The following is a 25,144-nucleotide window of genomic DNA, read 5'->3' on the forward strand; positions in this document are numbered from 1 at the left end:
AAATGTTTAGTCACAAAATATCTGATCTTTTGTCATTTATTTAAACAACACATGTTGAAATTGGGAATCTGCACATGATATCCTAGGAACCACTACATTTTGAATTCAATGTGTTTGTAATCATATTTCATTTGCATCATTGCTCTCATTTCTTGTTCAGGGAAGTGACTCTAACACCACTAGAAAATTGAGATGATATCCTACTCATACTTTGTTTCTTTAAGAAATGTCTTTTTGAAAACTCTGTTATATTTCTGGGTCTTTAAAACGGTTATCATCTCCCCTTGCATCATCTGATTGGATGGCCATTACAACTAGAGAAGGCACTTTCTTTTGAAACATGAAATACTTATGCAGCCAATGTTTGAGTGTCCATTTGTCCGCCATGAACTCTGCCAGGTATTGGAGAAACAGCTCTCGACAAGTCCTTGGCCTCCAGGAGCTTACCGTCCAGAGGGAGAAAAGGCAAGAAGATACTTGTGCTGCTTATTGAAGGCTATGTTAGAAGAACTATACACTATGTCAACATCATAGAGATGAGATCCGTTCATGTGGGATATTCCCAGCCTCCTCTCTAGTCCAGACCCAAGCGGCATTCTACTTTGCCTCCACCTCAGTCCTCTGGGGTGATTCTGTCTTTGCCATCTTTGATGGTGGATTTTCATGTTTTCGAATGAAGAGAATGGGAAGAGAGAGATTGAAAAGGTGTGAGAAGGTCAGTCACAGTGGCTCGCACCTGTAATCCCAGCACTTTGGGAGGCTGAGGTGGGCGGATCACCAGGTCAGAAGATCTAGACCATCCTGGCTAACACAATGAAATTCTGTCTCTACTAAGAATACAAAAATTAGCCGGATGTGGCGGCGCTTGCCTGTAATCCCAGCTACTCAGGAGGCTGAGGCAGGGGAATTGCCTGAACCCGGGAGGCAGAGGTTGCAGTGAGCCGAAATTGCACCACTACACTCCAGCCTGGGCAACAAGAGTGAGATTCTGTCTCAAAAAAAAAAAAAAAAAGAAAGAAAGAAAAGGTATGAGGACAGGGGGAACAATTATTTTTTCCTAGAGTAGTTCCTGGGCTTCAGCATTATGAAAAAAAACATCCTCATGGTGGGGAAAATAGAAAAACACTTAAAAAGAAGTTGAGGCTGGGTAGAGTGGCTCACACTTATAATCCCAAAACTTGGGGAGGCCGAGGCAAGAGGAGCCCCTGAGGCCATGAGTCTGAGACCAGTCTGGGCAACATAGTGTGACCCTGTGTCTACAAAAAATACAAAGAAAGACATCAGGCGGTATAACTGCTAGCCTGGAGTCCTACCTACTTGGGAGATTGAAGTGGAAGGATTGTTTGGCCCAGGAGTTTGGGATTGCAGTGAGCTGTGATCATGCCACTGCGGTCCAGCCTGGACAACAGAGAGAGACCTTACCTTACAAAAAGATAAAAGAAAAAAAGAAGAAGTTGTCGAGGGGCTAAGCCATGACACATAAAAACTGATGAGCAGACTACAGAGGCCAATGTACCTCCAATCAAAAGGCACACTCCTGACCAGTTCCCCCTGACCTGGGTCTAGGCCCAGGCTGTCAATCCTAGAGACAGAAGGGGGTTTGCTCCTCTTCATCCAGGCTCTTGCTAGTCTGTGGCCCATTTACGCAGTCACAGCAAACAATGGCACATTTCCAGCAGTTTGGAGCATTGGTGGTGTGCTCCAGTGCCAGATGTAGGCACTGGCATAATGCTCCCTGGTGTGCTGTGAGAGGCCCCGCCCAGCTCCTGTTCAACATCTCCTCCCGCATAAGGCAAGAGAGGAGCATATGTGTACAGAGGACCAGACACACACACGTGTGTATGCACACACACACACACACACACACTCACCTCCCAGGAAGCACAAACCTTAATTCGAATTTAGGAGAAAAATACCCTCTAAATCTGCAAGGGTACAGTACTACTCAAAATTACACCACAGTTAATAAACTAAACAACAAACTCTGTAAATGAAAGACTTGAATTAAGATTAGCTATAATTAAGATTAGATTTCCCTAAGATTAATGAGCGGCCGCTTGTTTTATACTTGTTTTCAAGGCACCCATTCTGGTCATTTTACCAAAGCAAAATTTGCTCAAAAGATGTCTCTACTTCTAGAAACAGAAAACTGCTAGAAAATGATGTTTTTTAACATATAGATTTTTTTAAAATAAAGGAAATCATATCTAAGAAGATAAAACCAACTCACAATTTCACATACAGATGATCTTGACTTTTAAAAAGTACACATATATGTGATAAAAGTTCAAACAGTGCAGGAGGAGTTTCTCAAAAGAGAAATCTCACTCTTTCATTGCTTTTGAAGGTAACCACTACTAAATCTTTTTCTTAACTATCTTATTTTGTTATTGTGATAAAATATATATAACATAAATTTGCCTCTTTGAGCATTTCAACTGTATAATTAAGTGGCATTAACTACATTCATGCTGTGGTGCCACCATCACCACTATCCTTTTTCAAAGTTTCTCATTATCCAAAACAAACTGTACCAATTAAGCAATAACTCCCCCATTTCTCTCTTGCTCTAGTTCATGGTAACTTTTTCTTTTTTTTTGAGACGGAGTCTCACTCTGCGGCCCAGGCTGGAGTGCAGTGGTGCAATCTTGGCTCACTGCAACCTCCGCCTCCCGGGTTCAAGTGATTCTCCTGCCTCAGCCTCCCAAGTAGCTGGGATTACAGGCATGCGCCACCATGCCCAGCTAATGTTTCTATTTTTAGTAGAGACAGGGTTTCACCAGGTTGGCCAGGCTGGTCTCAAACTCCTGACCTCAGGTAATCCACCTGCCTCAGGCTCACAAACTGCTGGGATTACAGGCGTGAGCCACTGCGTCCGGCCCTTATCCTCTCTATGAATTTACTTATTCTAGATATTTCAATAAGTGGAATCATACAATAATTGTCCTTTTATATTTGGCCTATTTCAGTTGATATAATGTATTCAGGCTTCATCCCTGTTGTTACATGGGTCAGAACTTCATTCTTTTTATGGCCAAATAAAATAATTGCATTGTATGTACATATCACATGTTGTTTTATCCGTTCATTTGCGGTTGGACCCTTACATTGTTTCCACCTTTGGGCATCGTGAATAGTGCTGGGGAGCATATTGGCCAAAAAAGTATCTGGTCAATTCCCTGCCTTTATTTCCTTAGGATGTGTAATGAAGAGTAGAATCACTGGTTCATACGGTAATTCTGTGTTTAACCTTTTGAGGAAATACCAAACTGTTTTCCACAGTGGCTGTACCATTTTACATGCCAGCCAGCAATGTACAAGAGTTCCAATTTCTCCAAGTGTTAGTTTCCTTAAAAAAAAAATTACTGTAGCCACTCTAGTAGGTATACAGTAGCATCCCACTGAGGTTTTCAATTCACTTTTTCCTAGTGACAGGGGACGTCAGGCATCCTGTCATGTACTTATTGACTATGTATATATCTTGTTTGTAGAAATGTCTATATTTATCCCAACACATCCTTTGCCCACTATTGAGTCGTCCTTTTGTTGTTGAGTTTTAAGAGTTATTTATATATTCTAGATATTAAGCTCCTCTCAGATACACAATTTACAAATATTTTATTTCATTCTGTAGGTTGTTTTGTCACTTTGTTCATAATATACTTTGACGCACAAAAGATTTGAATTTTGATAAAGTTCACTTTATCTATTTTTCTTTTGATGCTAATGCTTTTGGCATCATATCAAAGAATCAGTTACCAAATCCAAGGTCATGAAGATGTATTCCTATGTTTTCTGCTTAGATATTTGTGGGTTTAATGCATATACTTAGGTCATTGATATATTTTGATTAAGTTTTTCATCTGTTTTTAAACCCTTATAAGTATAGTTATACATATATCTTGTTGAACTTTCATAAATTTGACAACAATGAGGTTCCTGGGTCAAAGCATTTAAAATTTTAAATTTGAAGAGATAATGACTATGATGTCTTCTCTGCTCTTTCTATTCAACATTGTTTCAAACATTCTAGCCAGGACAATTAAGCAAGACAATGAAAAAAAAAGCTGCATCCAGATTGGAAAGGAAAAAGTAAAACTCTCTCTATTCGCAATGACATGATCTACTATGTAGAAAATCCTAGCGAATCTACTAAAAAACTAATGAAATCAGCAAGGCTGCAGGATACAAAAATCAATTGCATTTCTATACACTTGCAATGAACAATTAGAAAATGAAATTAAGAAATTAAGAAAACAAATTCAGAATAAATTTAACAAAAGAAGTGCAAACCTTATACTCTGAAAACTACAAAATACTGTTAAAGAAAATAAGACTAAAAAATTGGAAAGCCATCTCATGCTCGTGGATCAGGAAACATGGTAGGTAATAACTTTCCAAATTATACAGAGATCTCTACTAGAATCCCAGTTGGGGCCAGGCAAGGTAGCTCATGCCTGTAATCCCAACACTTTGGGAGGCTGAGATGGGAGAGTCTTGGAGGTCAGGAGTTTGAAATCAGCCTGAGTAACATAGTGAGACCTTGTTTCTACAAAAAACTAAAAATATTAGATGGGCATGGTAGTGCATGCCTGTAATAATAGCTGCTCGGGAGGTTGAGGTGGGAGGATTGCTCGAGCAAGGTTACAGTGAGCTATGATTGCAGAACTGCACTCCAGCCTGGGCAACAGAGCAAGACCCCATCTTAAAAAAAAAAAAAAATCCCAGTTGGCTTCTTTGTAGGAGTTGACAAAGCTGATTCTGAAATCCATATGGAAATGAAAGGGGCCCCAAATAGCTAAAATGCTGTTGAAAAAAGAAGAATAAAGCTGGAGGACTCATACCTCTTGATTTCTAAAACTTAGTAGAAATCTATAATAATCAATCAAGACAGTGTAGAACTGGCTCAAGGATAAACATATAGATGAATATAATAAAATTAAGAGTCCAGAAATGAACCCATACATCTATCATCAATTTATTCCAACAAAAGTGCCAGGATCATTCAATGAGGAAAGAATAGTCTCCTCAACAAATGGTCCTAGGACAGACTGACAGTCATACGCAAAAAAACCAAGTTGGATCTTTACTGCACACCATATGTAAGAATTATGTAAAAATGGATTAAAAAGAACCTAAATGTAAAAGCCAGAACTATAAAAGTCTTATGAGAAAACAGGTTAAATCTTGGTAAACTTGGATTTGGCAATGAATTTTTAGATATGAGCAAAAAGTACAAGCAATGAAAAAAATAAATTAGACTTTGCAAACTTTTGTGCTTCATAGGTCACTATCAAGAAAGGAAAAAGACAGTCCACAGAATGGGAGAAAGACTTATAAAGTATATATCTGATAAGGGCCTTGTATCTAGAATATGTAAAGAACAGTTACAACTCAGTAACAAAAAGACAACCCAATTGGAAAATGGGCAAGGTATCTGAAGAGGTATTTTTCCAGAGAAGTTATACAAATGGCCAAGCACGTGAAAAGATTTTCAACATCATGAGCCATCAGGGAAATGCAAATCGAAACCACAGGAAGACACGGCTTCACATCCACAAAGATGTCCACAATCAAAAAGTCAAAGAGTAGTATGTGTTGGCAAGGATGTGGAGAAATTGGAATCCTCATACACTGCTGTTGGGAATGTAAAATGGTGCATCCACTTTGGAAAACAGCTTGGCAGTTCCTCAAAAATGTAAGTATAGTGTTATCATTTAACACTGCAAATTCATTTTTTGTTACTATATACCTAAGAGAAATGAAAACATATGTTCTCACAAAAACTTTTACATGAATGTTCATAGCACTATTATAATCAAAGGATAGAAATAAGCCAAGTGTCCATCAACTGATGATTGGATAAGCAATAGTGGTATACCTACACAATAGAAAATTGTTCAGCAACAAGATAAATGAAATACTGATACATGGTTTAACATAAAAGAAACTTCAAAATCATATACTAAGGGAAAGAAGACTATCACAAAAGACCACATATGATTCTATATGAAATGTACAGACTAACTAGCAAATCTATAGAGACAGAAAGTAGATTAGTGGTTGCCTGGGACCAGGTATGAGGAGGAGGGTGGCTGGGAGGGAAGATAGCTAAAGGATCTGAGGTTTCTTTGCAGAATGATAAAAATGTTCTAAAATTGATTGTGGTGATGGGTGCCCAACTCTGGGGATATATGAAAATCCATTGAACTATACACATTATGTAAGTTAATTGTATAATATGTGAATTATATGTTGATAAAACTATTACAATTATATCCTTTTTGATGTTTTACTTAGATGGATATTCAATTCAGTAAACATTTTCAAAAGACTTTATTTAAAAAGAAAAACAATGACTAATGTCCTCCAGGACAACTGCACCCACTGACATCCCCCCATCAAATGGGGACGCCTGTCCCCTAGACTGATGTTCAGCTGGCAGGTACTAACAAGGGCATACTGGCACTTTATGGCTGGCATCAGTTCTGAGTAGTGGGTGTATATGTTACACCAGTGTTAAAATATTTTTAATTTCCCCCCACCTTCTGGCCACATCCTGACCTACCTTGGGTATCATCAAATTTTTCATATTTTTGTAAAATTAACTAATTGAAAGTAAGTTGATTGAATTCCTTTACTGATGAGTGACGTTGAGTATGATTTATCTTTTTAAGCATTGAAACTTTCTTTTCATTAAGGTAATACACATTTGGCTTAAATATTTAATTAGATCATAAGAATTTAAAATGAAGCACAGTTCCTAGTCCCATCTCAGTCCCCATCTCAGTTCCCCACAGGCACCCATGTTACTCTTGTAACATTTTCTGATTTTAGTTCACGTGATTCAAAACATATTCAAATTTACTCAATACCTCTAAATGATATGTATAAACCCCTATTTTTTTATTTATCCCTTTAAGAAGATATCTCTTGACTTCCTGCCGTGATAAGTAAGGATTTAGCTCACTCCTCTCCTGTCTTCCACATACTCATCACTATTTTACCTTTATTGGTTGCTTTCTTTTATTTCTTTTTCTGTCAATTACTAACAAAAGGACCCTAGAGTCAAGCTCCTCCTTTTGCTGTTTTTCCTTTTTACTTCCCATGTTGTGTTTTGTGTTGTACCTGACAACTTCAGCTTTGTCAAGGCTGATGTTACTTCTGCTCTGAAATGGTCAATTCATCTATGCTGTGTTATTGCTTTGATTCTAAACACCCAAAACTCAATAAAGTGTTTCTGTGACTATGACCATGTTAATAGCACTCACTGCAGATCCAAGAAATATGCTTGTTCTATTTCCTTTCCTTGTTCCTCCTGGAGCTTGTAATTGCTTATTTTTTCTGGCATCGTTGGCTCTACTGCATCTTTAAATTTTTTCCATTTTCCAAAGAATACTATCAAATGTATGGAATCTCCTTTTACAATATCCTTCCTTCCTGGACACCTAGCTCTCCAAGATTGATCATTTCCTGGGTTTGCTGCACAGCTGCATTCAGGAACTTCCCTTTGTCATTCTCTTGGGTTCAACTCACTATGTTTCAGATCCTGCTATTGCTCATCCTGGAGTATGCCTGAGAAAGGTTATATGAGAGCTACACTTGGTCTGAAAATACATTCTTTTTTCGCATTTGATTTATAATTAGGCTGAGTATTTTCAGATGTTGATAACAGAATGTTCTTATTGCAAGTATTAAAGCTTGGTTTTAAAAAAAGGAGGGATAAGCGGTTTCTGGCTGAAATAACCAAGAAGTCCAAAGTTGTATTGACTTTAGGTATGGTTTGATCCAGAGGTTCAGAGTCATATGGGCCTTGGTTCCTTTTATTTTTATTTTTTAAGTATTTTTTCTCTCTCTCTGCATGGTGGTCAGAGAACATGATTTGCATTTTTAAAAAATAATTTTTGAAATTTAGTGAGGTCTATGCACCAAGTATATTATTAATTTTATAAATGTTTCTCGGATTTGGGGAAAAATATATTCTTATAACAAAGAAGTCATTTTTTTCAGATTCTATTAGTATATATTTTTATATTACATTTTAAAAACTGAGTTTGGGTTATTTGTCTTAACATTGATCTGTTATGTCTTTGCCCGGTATTTGCTCTGTCCTCTCAGCCTACTGGTGGACTCCAGTTGCTGCAATGAAAGCCACTTTAAATTCAAACCACTACCTGAACTATTTATGTGTAAAATCTTTGTATTCCTCTATCTGGAAGAGTCTGGTGCATGGGTGCTCAAAAATATTTGTTAAAAGGATTAATGAATGAAATGGGAAAGCACATCTAATCAAAGCAGTTCAATCCATGCTGCTTCATACATATCTCCATTTATTTCTGCAATTTTCCATTTGTTTTCTTAAAATTCCCATTAGCTATTCAAGGTTCATATCTAATTTTCATTGGAAATTCCTCAGGAGCAGGAATATATTATTGGCTGTATTTTTTGTCTGCTTTTTTAATGCACCCAAGTTCTGACTGTTAGTTTTCTAATAATAGTACACCGATGGAATGATGCTTCCTATCTGTGATTAAATTCAAGGATCTTGAGGAGTGTTAGTTTTCCCAAATTCCCAGAGGGGAAAAAAAAAAAAAATCCTAAAGGCAGTTACCTAGGGGAATGCAGTTATGCTCACAAACAGCCCGGGGCAGCCTCAGTGGGTGTGGGACCTCTCCTCCTTGGATACCCTGTGGGTACAGAGCATGGGGTCTGGGAGATGGCAAAGGTAAAGTGGGCTCTGTAGTCTGCTCCTCTTAGGAACGTCACCAAAGAATCTGGCTTTATGGAAAATTGTCTGGCTTGATCAGTGGAGCAAATCTAGCTTTGCCTGGAGTTTCTCTTTTCCCTAAAATTAAATTTCTATTCAGACTTACGTCAGCGATTTTGTTCTTTTTAAAGACACAGTCCCCTTCAATCTCTCCCCAACCCTAGTGACTTAAGGCATAATTTGAATCTGTCACGCCGTGCTGATATATGGGAGGTTTGGTCTGGCTGTTAATACTGGCAAAGGAATTGAGTTTTCCCCAATAGGATGAACATTCTGCATTTAATGAAAGCAAGATTTTAAAAATTGGCTTCTATTATACAACTTCTAGGTCTTGTAAAATTATACATGTCTTGGGGACCACTTAGATGCTATACAGGGGTGAGTTATTCTCTCCCAAGAAATCTTCTGTGATTACAGTTGAGTTCCAGGTCCAACGGCTTCATATAAACATTCCTTTAGAGAGACTGGAGGTGGGTACTGCCTTTAGTGGCACTTGCATGTTCAGTGTGACTGAGAACACTCTTGACAGTGTGACTTCATCACAAAGACTTGATCAGGTGTCCATAATTTTTAAATGGCCATGTTTCTTAATGAATTCTCTCTGTGGTTCACTGCATGGAGGTGCTAGTGAGAGGTGAAGCCAGCTGGACTTCCTGGGTCTAGTGGGGACTTGGAGAAATTTTCTGTCTTACAAGAGGATTGTAAAAAGCACCAATCAGTGCTCTGTAGGTATCAAGAGGACTGTAAAATGCACCAATCAGCACTCTGTAAAATGCACCAATCAGCGCTCTGTAGCTAGCAAGAGGATTGTAAAATGCACCAATCAGCGTTCTGTAAAATGCTCCAATCAGTGCTCTGTAAAATGCACCAATTGGCAGGATCCTAAAAGTAGCCAATCACAGGGAGGATTGAAAAAAGGGTACTCTGATAGGACAAAAACAGAACATGGGGGGTACAAATAAGGGAATAAAAATTGGCCACCCCAGCCAGCAGCAGCAACCAGCTAGGGTCTCTTTCTACCCTGGGATCTTTGTTCTTTCGCTGTTCACAATAAACCTTACTACTACTCACTCTTTGGGTCTGTGCCATCTTTAAGAGCTGTAACACTCACTGCAAAGGTCCACGAGAGGCCATGAACCCACCTGGCAGGAACCAACTCCGGACACACTACCTACTAGATAGCTCATTTTGCATTATTCTGAAGTGAGAAGACATTGCTGTGGACCTCGTTCTTAAGTGTATTCTCAAGATTAACACTTCCACACTGGAATGTGAAATTAATCAAAGCAGCCGGGCCAGCACGTTGGGTGTCACTGATGTTTTCCAGGTTGTTTTTCCTTCTTAACCTGAAAAAAATTAGAAAGCTTCTTTGCCCTCCAAATTGTAGGCAACAGAAAAGGTTAGAATACATTGGAAAACTTAGTTTTTAAAAAATTCCACTTTTAGACTGCACCTGTAGTCCAAGCTACTTGGAAGGCTTAGGGTGGAGGATCACTTGAGCCCAGAAGTTCAAGGCCAGCCTGGGCAACTTAGCAAGACCCCTTCTCTAAAAAATAAGCAAATTCCAAATTCCACTTTTAGGAATTTAATTGACTAATAAACTTACTTTTAAAAATGTCAGGCTATAAAAGGATCTTCGTTTAGCATTTTTTAATTGAAAAAACAACTGGAAACTACTTATATGTCTATTTATAAAGAGCTATTGAGATATACTGTAGACTATGTTGGATATATTTAGCATCTGACAGAATTGGGTGTCTTATTCCTGTGTATCCTTGTATGCAGCTGTTAAAAAGAATGAAATTGGTCTATTTGTGCTAACATGGGAAGTTCTTCAAGACATCTTATGTGAAAATGAAGCAGATGAGGCAATATAGGTACTGATTGTATGATCTTCTGTATAAAAAGAAATAGATAATATGTATGTATATATGTGTGTGTGCATGCATGTTGGTATATAAGAAAAATGTTTTCTGAAAGAGCTCTAAAAAACTGCTAATAATCAGAGTGACAATGACCAGATGAGTACAATCTTACTTTTCATTTTACAACTTTCTGTACTTCTTGAATGTTTTGTCATGCAAGGGAATAAATCTTTAAGGCATGTTATCAAAATTATCTAGGTGGTGGGAGTACGAGACATTAGTATGTTCGTTACAGTTTTAAGCATGAAGAAACACTAGCAAATGTTATTTTTGCAAGGTGCAATTATGAGAATACAGTCCTAACAAAAACAACAAGGGGGCTAAATTTCGAAATTTAATTGTTTCTTTAAAATAACTTATAAGTTGTAAATTGTAAGCTCTTCTAGCCTAATAGAAATGACACTCATGCAAGAACTCTTTCAATTTGATATGTGAAATAGGCTGGCTCTGGGATCCAGTTGAGTTTGGGTATAGAAAGTTGTTTCAGGGCCGGGCGCGGTGGCTCACACCTGTAATCCCAGCACTTTGGGAGGCCAAGGCGGGTGGATCACGAGGTCAGGAGATTGAGACCATCCTAGCTAACATGGTGAAACCCCGTCTCTACTAAAAACACAAAAAATTAGTCGGGCATGGTGGCGGGTGCCTGTAGTCTCAGCTACTCGGGTGGCTGAGGCAAGAGAATGGCGTGAACCTGGGAGGCAGATCTTGCAGTGAGCCGAGATCACGCCACTGCACTCCAGCCTGGGTGACAGAGCGAGACTCTGTCTCAAAAAAAAAGAAAGAAAGTTGTTTCAAAGTGTGATAAACTAGAATTAGGGCTTTTACAAGGCTAAGAGAGAGAAATTTCAAAAAATGTTGATGCATAATGATTTCAGGAGAAAATACATAAAATAAATGTGCATAAACTATAGACAGAATTTATTTCCAAGTGTTTTTCTTTGATTGTACATATTTTTTTCAGAAACTTTTGTGAAGTTTAAAGATTTACTCAAACATATCATGCTTTACCACATTTGTAAAGAAATACTGCCAAAAGAGACATTTAAAGATGCTGAATTACAAACGCATACTGGATGTTTTCCTTTCATGAGGTAGTTGTTCAAGCCATTCTACATTTCCTGCCCTCTACCTGATCATTTTGATTCAATGGTTAAAATTAGTTGAACGCAGCCCTGAGCATTCAAGCAATACACAGTAACATTTTTTTTCTCCCATAACCTCAGGCCGCACTGCAGATAACGCAAAGCATACACGCTCCACTCAGACTTGTTGATTAACTGATTGATTATAAAGCAGGCTAGAAGTTCATTCTGGTGTATATCACTCCATAAAATTAATGATCATCTCAAAAGTGATTCTAGTCTGCATTCAACAGGGCCTAGGCAGTAATTCACACTCAATTTGAGGTTTTTCTCTGATTAAAAATAGACTTTTCTGTCTTCCTTGAAGTTGAATTTCAAAGACAAGTGGCTGTGGTTGGTCTGTAAGAAGGAAGCCAGTCAGTCAGATTTGCGTTTGCGACTTAGAAAGGACTTTCGTGCCTGATGGTGAGGGAAAAGATGATGTGGGGGTGTGTTGGACAGGGACAATGGGCTTGCATGAGGCCAAGGGTTCTGTAAGTTTTCCAAAAGTTCTAGGATATTCAAAAGCATTTTCTTCCTAGCAAATGATGCCTCAGAGGGTGCCAGGCCTCACCATATTTATTCAGACTACTTGATGTGAGTCACTTTGGGAGACAACTTCCAGGAAGAATATTTTAACAATTTTTTTGTAGGAGTTGACTTTTGCCACAAATGCATTTCAATTAAATATACCCAAATATTTGCTGAGGAAATACCCAGTCAGGTCATAGTGGAGAGTCAATGCATTTCACACCAACTCCATCACTGGTCATATTACTGAAGTTCTCTCCATTACATCACAATGGCGACTCATTAACTTTTATGAATTTTCTGAAAAAGATTTTCCTCTCTCTGGGTTCTTATGAGTCTCTTTGGAAACTTGCTCCTGAATTTTATCCCTCTCTTCAATGCTAGCTTAGTTTTAACACCAGTTCAGATATATTTGAAGTAGGTTTCGGGCTTTTACCCTCCATTGCCTATTTTGGTCGTGATAAACTTAGTATTTCTGTTCGTACCAACTCTTGCCCCAGTCCTATTTCCATCTGCTGCAAGATGTTGTGGATCTACATCCAAAGTGAGAATTTGTTTGGCCCGATTGTGCTTGTTAAAAGCCCTGAAAGTTGGTGTGTTTATTGTCTTTTGACTTTGGAGACTCCAGGCTCAAGTACCTCCCATGACCTTTCGTTCCTGTGTATCCTTGTATGTAAACAGCTTTGCAGCAGCAAAGCTCCAGCTCTCTGTGACCTTGGCAGCAGGGCAGTGAGCAATGGTTTCCAGAGTAAAGTCTCTTTCTGAATACATTTTGCTCCACATCTCCTGGTCCCAGTAGGGTTGTTGTCAGCACCAGACATGTCATTTATTCTCCACGTGATCTTATTTTTAGACAAGCATCTTCAAAAGAGCAAGCTGGAAGATAATTTGCATTCATCTTTCCATCATCTTTCATTTCTTGTTTTCACCAAGTATAAAGACTCTCATTTTCTCATGTCTTTGGGGGTATGCCTCTATGTTTAGCCTCCTTTCAGAAGAAAGATATTTCTACCTTATTCAAATGGCTTTTGACTTAGATCGTTCTATCTTCTCAAATCCCAACATCCTCATCCTGAATCCTTAGGAAAGGTGCACAAGCTGGTTTCTGCCTTCAAACAGCACTTTTTGGAGAGAAACGTTCCCCTGATTTCCACCCATTGCCTGCCTGCCCTCCAGCTCCCAGCCTGACAGCTGCAGGGCAGACCATGTCTGAGCAGAGACCCGGCAGGGACTCCAGAAGGGGAAAGACCTTCTGCTTGGGGTCAGGGCAAGACCGAGAGGACACCTACCTTTCTGAACACCATGGCCCCTTCAGTAGGATGCCTTTGCAGTCTGAATGTGGCTTCCTGGGAACTATTTAAAACCTTTGCCTTGGGCCATTCTGGCCTTTTGCCCAGAAGAAAATGCAGATTAAGGGAAGAAGTCCAGAATGAAGCAAAAAATACTTCAGTATTGTCCCATTTAAGCATGTGTTTTCCCAGTATAGGATTGTTCACTAATCATGTCTAACCATGGACAGATGAGGACTGTCCATGGTCTCACAGGACTACAAGTTCCTCCCTAGTAAATGTTCATGGGACTTAGAATCTCAAGAAGAAAAAGTATGAAATATATAAGTGGCAAAGTTAAGAGAGTTTACAGGAAGGGATCAACACTGGCTAACAGGAGTTGGGGAGGCATTTTATACATGAGGATGGGATAGCTGAAGGGTGGTGAGAGTTTGTGAATAGAGGAGGGCACCCTAGGTTTCATGAGCCAAGGTGTAAATTGGTGGGCAAGCTCTTGGGGATAGAAAGAGCAAAGGCCTGGCCTGAATGGAGGGTTTGTGTGAGGGAATATGGGAAAATCATGTCTAATCCCAGAGTTGTCAGATTCACAACATATTGACAGTGGTTTCTATTCTCTGTCTCCTTTTAATTCTCTTGCATTTAATATTTAGATGAGACGATTTTTGTCTGACTGCATTTCCCAAACCTCCCTGCTTCCAACCACAAAAATCAAAGCAAGATTAGATTTTGGATTTACTTTTCTGTATGTTCTGCCACTAGAATCTCTAGATTTTTCACACATAGGAGTTAAACCCAGGGATTGTCCACAGCCATGCCACAGATCATTGGGGGCATGAAAGACTCTTCTAGAGCCTGAGCCTGCCCAAAGCCAAGTCCAGTAGCAGACACCATGTAAATGACAAATGAATATCTAGAATAATCAGGTTAGGTTTGCCTTGCTATTATTATCATATATCATATTCCCAATTTCTACAGCTGATCATTTATCTTTTATGATCAATCACTGCACTAAACCAATGTGTTGATAGTCATTTTTTTCAGGTATCTTTACTGTTCAGATTGTTGGAACATGTAACCAGCAATAATATGAGTCATCATTTACTTTCTTAATCTCTGGGCTTTTTTAGCCATTCACAAATATCAGATTCTTTTGAAAAATATTGGTAGCCTCTAGCAGTTAGAAAGAGGTGAAGGTCTAGGTCCTTTCCCTCCCACTACCTTACCAGGGCTTGTTTTTAAATGAAAGCAAGTCTCAGACCAAATTCTGCCTCATACACACGAACATTTATTGGGAGGTAAGTACAAAAATAGTCATGCAACCTCCTCCTCTCATTCTCTTGTCTTTTTAGGTACTTTGGAAAGCATCTTGCAGAAAATATTTACTTTGTTGTGTTCACAACAAAATTTTAATATCAGAGTAGGTGACAGAGATGACATAGGTGGCTGTCTATTAGGTGGGGACCATAGGACAGAATTCTATCCATAAAGAGAGATTCTGTCACTCCAAAGGTGGCCAGCTGCTGGGTTTGCCAGATCAAGGGAGGAGGTGCCAGTGGAAGTCTCTTCAGCCAACTACATGCCTTAGCATCACTCATTTCTCCAATGAAAATTTCCTTCTAACAACCCCTGTGATAACAACTAAACCCTCTAGGGCAGATGGAGAAGGACTATTTAAAACCTTTGCCTTGGGCCATTCTGGAACCTAAATGTAAGATTAGGGTTTGTGAGTCAACTACTTAAACTCACACAGTTTTTCCTCTGCTCTTACGTAAAAAAAAAAAAAAAAAAAAAAAAATAGTGAACACAGAAGACTTCAGTGACAAAATGTTGGGGGTTTCCCCAGACACCAAGCAGCGGACAAAAGCTGGGTGTCTAATTCCATTCAATTCTGGCCGGGTGCAGTGGCTCATGCCTGTAATCCCAACACTTTGGGGGAGGATTGCTTGGGGCCAGGAGTGTGAGACTAGCCTAGCCAACATGAAGAAACTCTATCTCTACTAAAAAATACAAAACTTAGCCAGGTGTGATGGCATGCACCTGTAATCCCTGCTACTTGAGAGGCTGAGGCAGGAGAATCGCTTGAACCTGGAAGGCAGAGGTTGCAGTGAGCCGAGATCAAGCCACTGCACTCCAGCTTGGAAGACAGAGTGAAACTCTGTCTCAAAAAAAAAAAAAAAAAATTCAGAGGCTATCTACCTGTAGATGGCCTCAGATCCCACAGGTTAAGGGCTCAGTACCCTAAACTGATCTCCCTTTCAGACACCAGTTACAAGTTGGGGCCCCTGGAACATCTGCCCAACTGACTTCAAATTGGGGCTCCCACCACCCCCTCTTTGGGTTTGATTAATTTACTAGAGTGGCTCACAGAACTCAGGGAAACATAGGTTTACTGGTTTATTATAAGGGGTACTATAAAGGATATAGATGAAGAGATGCTTAGAGGGAGATACGGGGGAAGGGGTAGGGAGCTTCCATGCCCTCTCTGGGTGCACCACCCTCTAGGGAGCTCCATGTGTTCAGCTATGCAGAAGCTCTCCAAACCCTGTCCTTTGGGGTTTTTATGGAGGCTTCATTCTGTAGGCAGGATTGATTACATCATTGGCCATTGGTGGTCAACAACCTTTCCACCCTCTCTGGTTCCTGGAGGTGGGAGTAGGGGGCTGAGAGTCCCAACCCTCTAATGCTGCCTTGGTCTTTCCTGTGACCAGTCCCTGTCCAGAAGCTACGTAGAGGCTGTCGGCCACCAGTCAACTCATAAGCATACAAAAAGACACTATCACTTTGGAGATTATAAGGATTTTAGGAGTTGTATGTCAGAAAATGGAGTCAAAGACCAAATATATATTTGACAAAATCACAGGGTTCTTGACATGTTAACCAACAAATGCTGACTAATCACCCTGAGGCACAGATGAAAGCAGGGTAGTTATCATCTGGTTTGCCTATATTTTAGGTCCTTCTCCCTGTAATCTTCAAAAGCTGTCCTAAGCCACCTTCAGTAAAAACCTAGCCCGGGTTACACAGTATGCTGCTGCACTCCTGCCACTTCCTTGCTGGGCCCCTGGCACCTCCCAGCCCCTCTGTCATCATAATGAGAGCACCACTATTGGATTTCTCCTAAAAAGAAATGTAAGAGCCACACGCTGGAATCCAAATTCAAACGACTGATTTCTCAGAGACCCAGAGGCAGCTCCTTGGATCCACACAGAGTAGACGCTGTGAAGCAACATCTCAGGAATGAAAAATGTGTTCCCCGAGCTGCCAGGAGTTCTGCTGGGGCAGGCCTCACTTGTCAGGCCTCTCCAGAATTGCCCAGGCTGAAGACAACAACTTCACCTGAGATTACACCCCCAGGTTGTGAGTTCTCGGAGCAGTCACATTGAAAGACTCACCGATACTGGGCCCCCTTGCCAAAACACTTCTGAAGTTTGATCTCAGCTCCAGAACACCTACCTTCTTCCCTGATCAATCCTGCTTCTTTCCCGTTGCTCACAGATGTTGATCTCAAGAGTACTCCCCAATAAACCTCCTATGCACTAATCTCCATCTATGGGTCTGCTTCATGCTTTCTTTTGGAACCATTTACTGTAAAACCATAGGCTTGCAGGGATGCCCACTCATCTTTGCAGCATGTGCAGTATAACCATCCTGGAAAAGTTGCTGGGAGCATCCTGATCTGGAGGGACCCAAGGTATGGCACCAAGCAGGTGTGGACCCTCTGGACTCCAGTCCATCAGCACTGCCTCTTCTGAGGATGCCTGCATTCTGCTTCAGGACCCTGGTGTCTGGGTTTTTATTGCTTCCTCAATTGTACAAAAGATGATTTTTAAGAACCATGTCTTATATTTAGTTTTCATTTGCACCTAGTTGAAAGAATCAAATGATTCTGCAAAGCTGATGTGACAGAGACTGCTGGTTGAGCAGTAGCATCAATCCTCACCTTCTTTAATATCAGGGCTCCAGTGTCTTAGCTGAGCACATGGCTAACAGCTAGACCCTATGCTTCCCAGCTTCCCATGCAGCTGTGGTCCTTGTGCCCACATCCTGACCGATGGATGTGTGGCCCTTCTGGGGCATGTTCCTATCAGTTATGCACATGTGCTCTCCTGACCCTGTCCTCCTTCCCTCTGGCTGGGAAGACAAAACTAGAACGGCTGCCTCAGTCCCACAGGTGGAAGCTACGTTTTGAGGATCATAAAGATGACCTTCCAACCCAGATTGCTTCTCTTGAGATCATATCAAACAGAGAAACTTATACCTATCTCATTTAAGCTTCTGTATTTTGGTGTCTTTTTGCTAAAGCAGCTTAGCCTGTAATTTCATCCATATTGCTTGTTTAAACAAACAAACATACAAACAGTCTTCCCCATCCTCTTTTCTTTTTCCCAGAAGCACCACCATATGTTTAAATATTACGTTTCTATTGATATTTCATGTTTAGGCATTATCTATTTGAGTATCCAATTCGGAAGATGAATATTTCACTGTCTCCTTCTCTCCCACCTTCATCTCAGCCTCCCTTCTCCCATGCACACTCAGCACCCACTCCTCCATCTTCCAAAAATACTTATGTTGTAATTTTGGATAGATCAATAGATATTTAGTATTTATACAGTCATGATACTGCAAGTGGTATATAAAACAGTGTACGGGCCAGGCGCGGTGGCTCACTCCTGTAATCCCAGCACTTTGGGAGCCCAAGGCAGGCAGATCACAAGGTCAGGAGATCGAGACCATCCTGGCTAACATGGTGAAATCCCGTCTCTACTAAAAATACAAAAAATTAGCCGGGCGTAGTGGCAGGCACCTGTAGTCCCAGCTATTCGGGAGGCTGAGGCAGGAGAATGGCGTGAGCCTGGGAGGCAGAGCTTGCAGTGAGCCGAGATCACGCCACTGCCCTCCAGCCTGGGTGACAGAGCGAGACTCTGTCTCAAAAAAAAAAAAAAGTTATGATGGATGTTTTTACTTTCTTGAATAACATTTTGTTTTCCCTTTGAACTTTTTTTCTTTACATTTGCTTAGCATCCCATTTGCTTGTTATTAATTCAACCCTAAACAGTGTCCCTATTGTGTGATCTCCTCTCAATATATTCAAACACACTGGGGATATCATTAGCTCCATCTGTTTGAAGAAATCTTCCTAGGGCTTTTTTTTTTTTTTTTGAGACGGAGTTTCACTCTTGTTGCCCAGACTGGAGTGCAATGGCACAATCTCAGCTCACCACAACCTCCGCCTCCCGGCTTCAAGTGATTCTCCTGCCTCAGCCTCCCGAGTAACTGGGATTACAGGCATGCACCACCATGCCCAGCTAATTTTGTATTTTTAGCAGAGATGGGATTTCTCCACGTTGGTCAGGCTGGTCTCAAACTCCTGACCTCAGGTGATCCATCTGCCTTGGCCTCCAAAAGTGCTGGGATTACAGGCGACAGCCACCGCGCCCAGCCCCTAGGGCTGAGTGTGGTTCCCTCTGGATTGGCTGCTCACTAAGCCTGATGTGTGTGTGTCCCATCTGCCATCTTATAACTGGACATGAGTCTTGGTTCTGTGTCTTCTGATTGCCATGCAAGTCTTGCTGCCTTCAACAGCTGCAAAGGCTGCTGTGGCTACATGACATAGCATGTTTCCTTAGTCTCAATGGAGAGGACTCTACGTGAAAGTATTCTCTTGGTGAAGGGCTTTTCCCGAGAGCATTAGCAACCTTCTGCACAATGAAGGGATTGGAAGTCTCCAAGCTGGATGAATTTCCTCATTCTGGGATTTCAAACTTCAAACTCTTCTTGGTGGGCAGAAAAATGGACACCAGTTAACAGCCTTTTCAAAAACATGAATTCAAGGTATTACTGTTTAATTGCTCCAATTCAATATTCTCTTGACTACATCGTTACACATGGACACTAGTCAATCTTCAATTTGACAGAATCCTCAAATATCTTGGGTATGGCACTGATGCATAATCTTTTGGTCGTTGTCCAAGTACTGGTTTAGGTATAACTTATCAAGAATGCCTGGAATCTAAACAGGCAAGTTTAGAGCTTAAACAGAGCCCCCTTCCTCAATGTCCTTCACTGCCAACATAGCCAGAGCACCCCCCAGCTGCCAGGGGTCTCTGAGAAGACCACTTTCTTTGGTGTATTTTATTACAGGCTAAACAACACCCCTAAACAACAACAGAAACTCTCTGAGGTTTCCCAATGCCTTCAAGTGGCTCTGGGAAGGCACTGGAAGGCTTTGGATGAAATTACAGGCTAAGCTGCTTTAGCAAAAAGACACACAAAATACAGAAGATTAAACTATGCAGGGAGTCTGGGAGAAAAGTTAAAGAGAGAAAACTGGTCAACAATTGCCAACCTTATCTTCTCTTCAATTATCTTTCCTAAATTCCAGTATGATTTTGGTTGTTTGAACAATCAGTGTGGTCTGATGAGAGCTTATCAGCTGAGAGTAGCAGGAGAAAGAAGTGAAGATAATTATTTCCCACTTGGAGCTGAATAAAGTGAAGCTAAACCACTAAATGCAGCTCCCTAAACACACACACACAAACACACACACACACACACACACACACACACACACAGCAATACCCAAACTCAAAGCTTGATAATTTTAGTCTGGCTATTGATATTTCAAAATTGCATGGGAGAAAATTGTTATGAGTTGAATTCCAGTTGGTTTCAAAGGCATTTCTAAATTTGTGCTTTTATACCTGCAATCATTACCTCACGTTTCTGAACATCTTCTACAGAGCCTATGCCAGGCACTGCTGGCTGCATACACAGGTCACTAACAACAAAGCAAGGTAGGATACATTAAATAGCTGATGGGATGGGAGAGGAGGAGATGGGACTTTATCCGCATTTCAAAGAAAAGATACAATGCCAAGGAGGGGCAAGCAGTCCCTGCAAGGGCAGCGGCATGAACGTGGGGAGCAGGGGAAAAGACGGGCCTGGCATAAATCTGGCACACTCAGAGAGCAATGAGTTTGTGTAGTGCAGCGGATTCAGGTATAGGAGTAATAACGGCCCCTGGGAGGTGGTAAATGGACTCTAAATTTCGGTTGAGCATCAATGCCAACTTAAAGGATTCGCACATCTTGAAAGCATTGGGAAACCTCGAAGGGTTTCTGTTGTTGTTTAGGGGTGTGGTTTGGTTGGGGAGGGAAGGAAATGTGATATATACAAGACGCTGCTTTGGGATGAGTCATCTGACCGTGGTGTAGGATGGATCAGAATGGAGAGAGAGTGGGAGTGTTCGGATTGTTGCGGAGGTAGGGTGAGAAGCTGGGAGCCTGCACTAAGGCTACCCATGACCTACAGGCTGTGCGAGCCACGCTGTTTCCCATCTTGTCTCCGTTCATCTTCATCGTGCTCTATGAAGTCGGTATTCGGCTCCATCTTACAGACCAGGAAACTAAGAGCAGGCAAGGTCCAAGGCCACATAACTGCTAAACGCACAAGTGGGACTGGAACTCATTTTTTTGTCTTGACTTCGAAGTCCACGTTCTTTCTACTATGACACATCAGCCTTTTTTTAAAAAAAAATGGTTAATAATAGCGGTGACAGAGGACGTGGGAGGGACCCTATTTGGAACTGAGTTATCTATCCTTGCAGACTCAGCGTCCTTACATTGTACCACGACAGCATGAGTAAGTCCATATCCTATTACTTCCCACTTGGGACTTAGGGAGTAAAAACCATTCCATGCTGTAGGAGTCTCTCTGAGTGCTAAGTCTTGTGATCGCGGTGAGATGGAAAGTGAGTAGCCAAACATGTTTCAGGTTTGTGGGAAATTGCAAAGGACAAGACAGAAATCATAAAGACGCAATTGAATTACACTGTGTCGTGGCCCCTGGGATAACAGCTGTTTTCCAGGTCTACAATCGTTCTCATTAGGAAATTAAAAACTCGAAGCTCCCCATCAGCGGCCTTGCGCTGCTAGGCCACGTGGTGACAGGAAGCCTGTGTTTGTTCAGGTGGGGGAGCGAGCAAGCTTGCAAAGTGGGTGGCGGGAAGCTCTGCCTGGAGCACAGGTGGGGAATCCGAGCAAAAGCAGACCCCGGCAGAGGCCCGTGTGTTCAGGCGCTGTCAGCTCCCCTCTGCAGAGGATGGCGTGGAAGGCAGCCCTCCCCACGCCGCTGGGTCAGCTCAGGGACAGATTCATGGAATGGTGGCGGGGCTCTCTCTCCACCTAGGGATGTGGAAGGATTTGGTCCCCTGCAAGGCCAGTTCCTCCTTCCGAGCAAGTACCAAAAAATTACCTCCAGCATGATACCTCTGTACACAGCTAAAAGCAACCCAAACTAAATAACATGTCTTTTGAGAACACAGGGAGGAATGTCATCTATTTCAAAAAGGACAAGGGTTTAAAAGCAAAGGGAAAAAGCATCACGAGACCCAGGAAAGGGACTCCCTCCAGTTCCGGGTTTGGGGAGGTAGGGGCCAGGATGGGGGCACCTTGCCGATGGAGGCACGGTGTTGTCAGGGTTCTGGTTTCCAGGTTGCCTGGTGAGTCCATGGGAGTTGATATAATTATTAAAAAAAAAAAATCTCCATAGAAACTGTAGAGGGGCGTGCATGGACCAACGGGGAGAGTATGTCAAGAACCAAAGATTATTATTAATCCATTTCTGTTCACCCAGGTGCAAAAAGACAGACTGGAGGGAGATGTATGCCAGGACCCCTGGCCTGCCCTCTTAGCTTGCTGGAGGGCCTGGGTGCAGCCCACTGACCCGGCCTTCACCATCTGCTGCCTTCTTGGCTGTGGAGCCACTGATGCCCACGTGTAGAGGGCACAGACCTAGACAGAAATTGCTCATTGAAATGAGTAATGCTAGAAAAATTCACTTGACCATGGAGAACGGTAATAAATATCTAACTCTATTGGGCATGGAGATGTCAATGATCATTTCGTCTATTAAAGGACATTTAATATTAAATAGAAAGTCAGAAAACTTAAATTTGGGAGCCTGACCTACAACAAAACAGCCTTGTAATCTCAAGAAATTAATTTTCTCCCCCAGAGGCAGACTCATCCAGGTGTACCTTTTATGGTTTCTTTTCCCTTCTTTTCTTCCCTTTTCCCGCACTTCCCTCCCCTCCACTGTCTTTTTCTCCTTTTCTGTCCTCTCTGCTCCATTCCATTTTGTTTTATTTTACTTTCTTTCTTTCCTAACCTGACACATCGTTTCCACTATGAAAGAACACAAAATGTTTAGAGTTTAGGCTACATGACCTCAGAGACACCTTTGGCACTAACATTCCTGCCCTGTGTGGGCTGGGGCAGGGCCCTGGGACCTGTAGTCAGGACGCCAGGCAGCTGCCGCCCTCTCCAGCTGAGACTGTCCAGCTCAGAGCCATCTGGGGGGTTATTTGGATATTTCCCGTGCTTTATCTTGTTTCTCTCTTTTTCCTTTTTTTTTCTTTCTTCTTTTTCTTTTCTTGGAAGAGAGAAACAGGCATGAGCCTCCATGCATGACTTCTCTCTTCATAGTTAAAAAAAAAAATCTCAACTTTTCCGTACCTTGAAATGTTTAAAACACAGAACTAGAGCCATAGAAAACCAGAGGAAGAGAAAGAGAAAAAAAAAAAGGCAAAGAGATTAAGATAAATGTGACTTTATGGTAGTCTGATAAAAGCCAGTTGACCACAATTAAAATAAAACAATGTATCTTTAAATGTGTGCTCTGAACTTCTCTCACAGCCAAATTCATAGGATTAAAACGTGCTCCTGGTGAGATGTCACCATTCATGGTATGGCTGGGAGGTAAAAATTAACTCAACAAAAACGTATTGAGGAACATCTATGTCCCTGTGTTAGGCCCCGGAAAAAAGAAATTAACAAGACAGACAATGTCCCTGCCCTCAAGGACCTTACATGGGGAAAACAAGAACCAACTTCAAATGAATAACTATAGAACATCAAGCCAGGCTGAGACAGGTGGGACTTAACAAAGGAGATGGCCACGGGGGCTGAGGGGCATTGACACCATGACATAGTGGTCAGAGAAGTTTTCTCTTCTGGGGAGACATTGGGTTTTTTGTTCGTTTGTTTTTGTTTTATGTTTTGTTTTTGAGACAGGGTCTTGCTCTGTCGCCCAGGCTGGAGTGCTGTGACCCAGTCATGGCTCACTGTAGCCTCGACCTCCTGGGCCCAAGCGATCCTCCGTTTCAGCCTCTCATGTAGCTGGGATGACAGGACTGTGCTACCACACTCCACCACTTAAAAAAAAAAGTATATATTATATATATATAAATATATATTTTTTATTTTTTATTTATATTTATTTATTTATATTGTTTATTTATATTATATTTATATATATTATATATTATATATTTTAGTATATATTAATATATATTTATAAATATATACATTTATATATATAATAAATATATATATAAAAAATATATTTTTTTTAGAGTTGGGGTCTCACTATGTTGCCCAAGCTGGTCTTGAACTCCTGGGCTCAAGGGATCCTCCTGCCTCAGCCTCCCAAAGTTCTGGGATTACAGAATGATCTGTGGCTCCCAGCTGCTGGCGAGACAGTTGACCTGAGCCCTGAGCGAATGAGAGAAGCAGCCAGGTGCACATCTCTTGAATGAGCTTCCTTGGCAGAGGGAACGGGCCATCCACTGCCCGACCCCTGAGGGAGCTGAGATGTGCCTGGCCTGACTGAGGATCAGTGGAGGCCTATGTGGCTGGAGTCGCTATAAGATTTACAAGGCCCAGTGCAAAATGAAAATGCAGGGTCCCGTCTTCAAAAATTATTTAAACCTTCAAAAAGGCAACAGCAAAACACTGAACCGAGTGTGGGGCCTCTCCAAGCTGGGGCCCTGGGTGACCGTACGTGTCACCTGGCCAGCTCTAAAGGCAGCAAGGCAGATGATGAGGTCCGTCTGAGGACTTAAGGCTGATCCTATGGTTTGGTAAGCCATTGCAGGGACCTTCAATTTTCCTCCAAGTGCAACTGTAAGCCATTGTCAGATTCTGAGTGGGGAGTGGGTGACCCAATATGCTTCTAGCAGGATATCTCTGACTCCTGCGTGGAGGTGAGCCTGAGGAGATTAGGGTCACAGCAGGGACGCCAGTGAGGAGTTCCCGCAGGGGCCTGGAGAATCACAACAACTAGAAGAGAGAAAGAAGGACATGCCAGGTGCAGTGGCTCATGCCTGTAATCCCAGCACTTTGGGAGGTCGAGGCGGGTGGATCACCTGAGGCCAGGAGGTCTAGATCAACCTGGCCAACATGGCGAAACCCCATCTTTACTAAAAATTAGCAGAGTATGGTATCGCGCACCTGTAATCCCAGCTCCTCAGGAGGCTGAGGCAGAAGAATCGCTTGAACCTGGGAGGCAGAAGTTGCAGTGAGCCGAGAAGGCAAAGAGCCTTCACTCCAGCCTGGGTGACAGAGGGAAACTTCATCTCAAAATAATTTAATAAAAGAGAAAGAAGGACACCTCTCTCTCACCATAATTGGATGCAACGCTGCCCTTACCACCCCCAGCATTTGGAGC

This window comes from Pongo pygmaeus, chromosome 13, assembly GCF_028885625.2.
Source record: "Pongo pygmaeus isolate AG05252 chromosome 13, NHGRI_mPonPyg2-v2.0_pri, whole genome shotgun sequence".
NCBI lineage: Eukaryota > Metazoa > Chordata > Mammalia > Primates > Hominidae > Pongo > Pongo pygmaeus.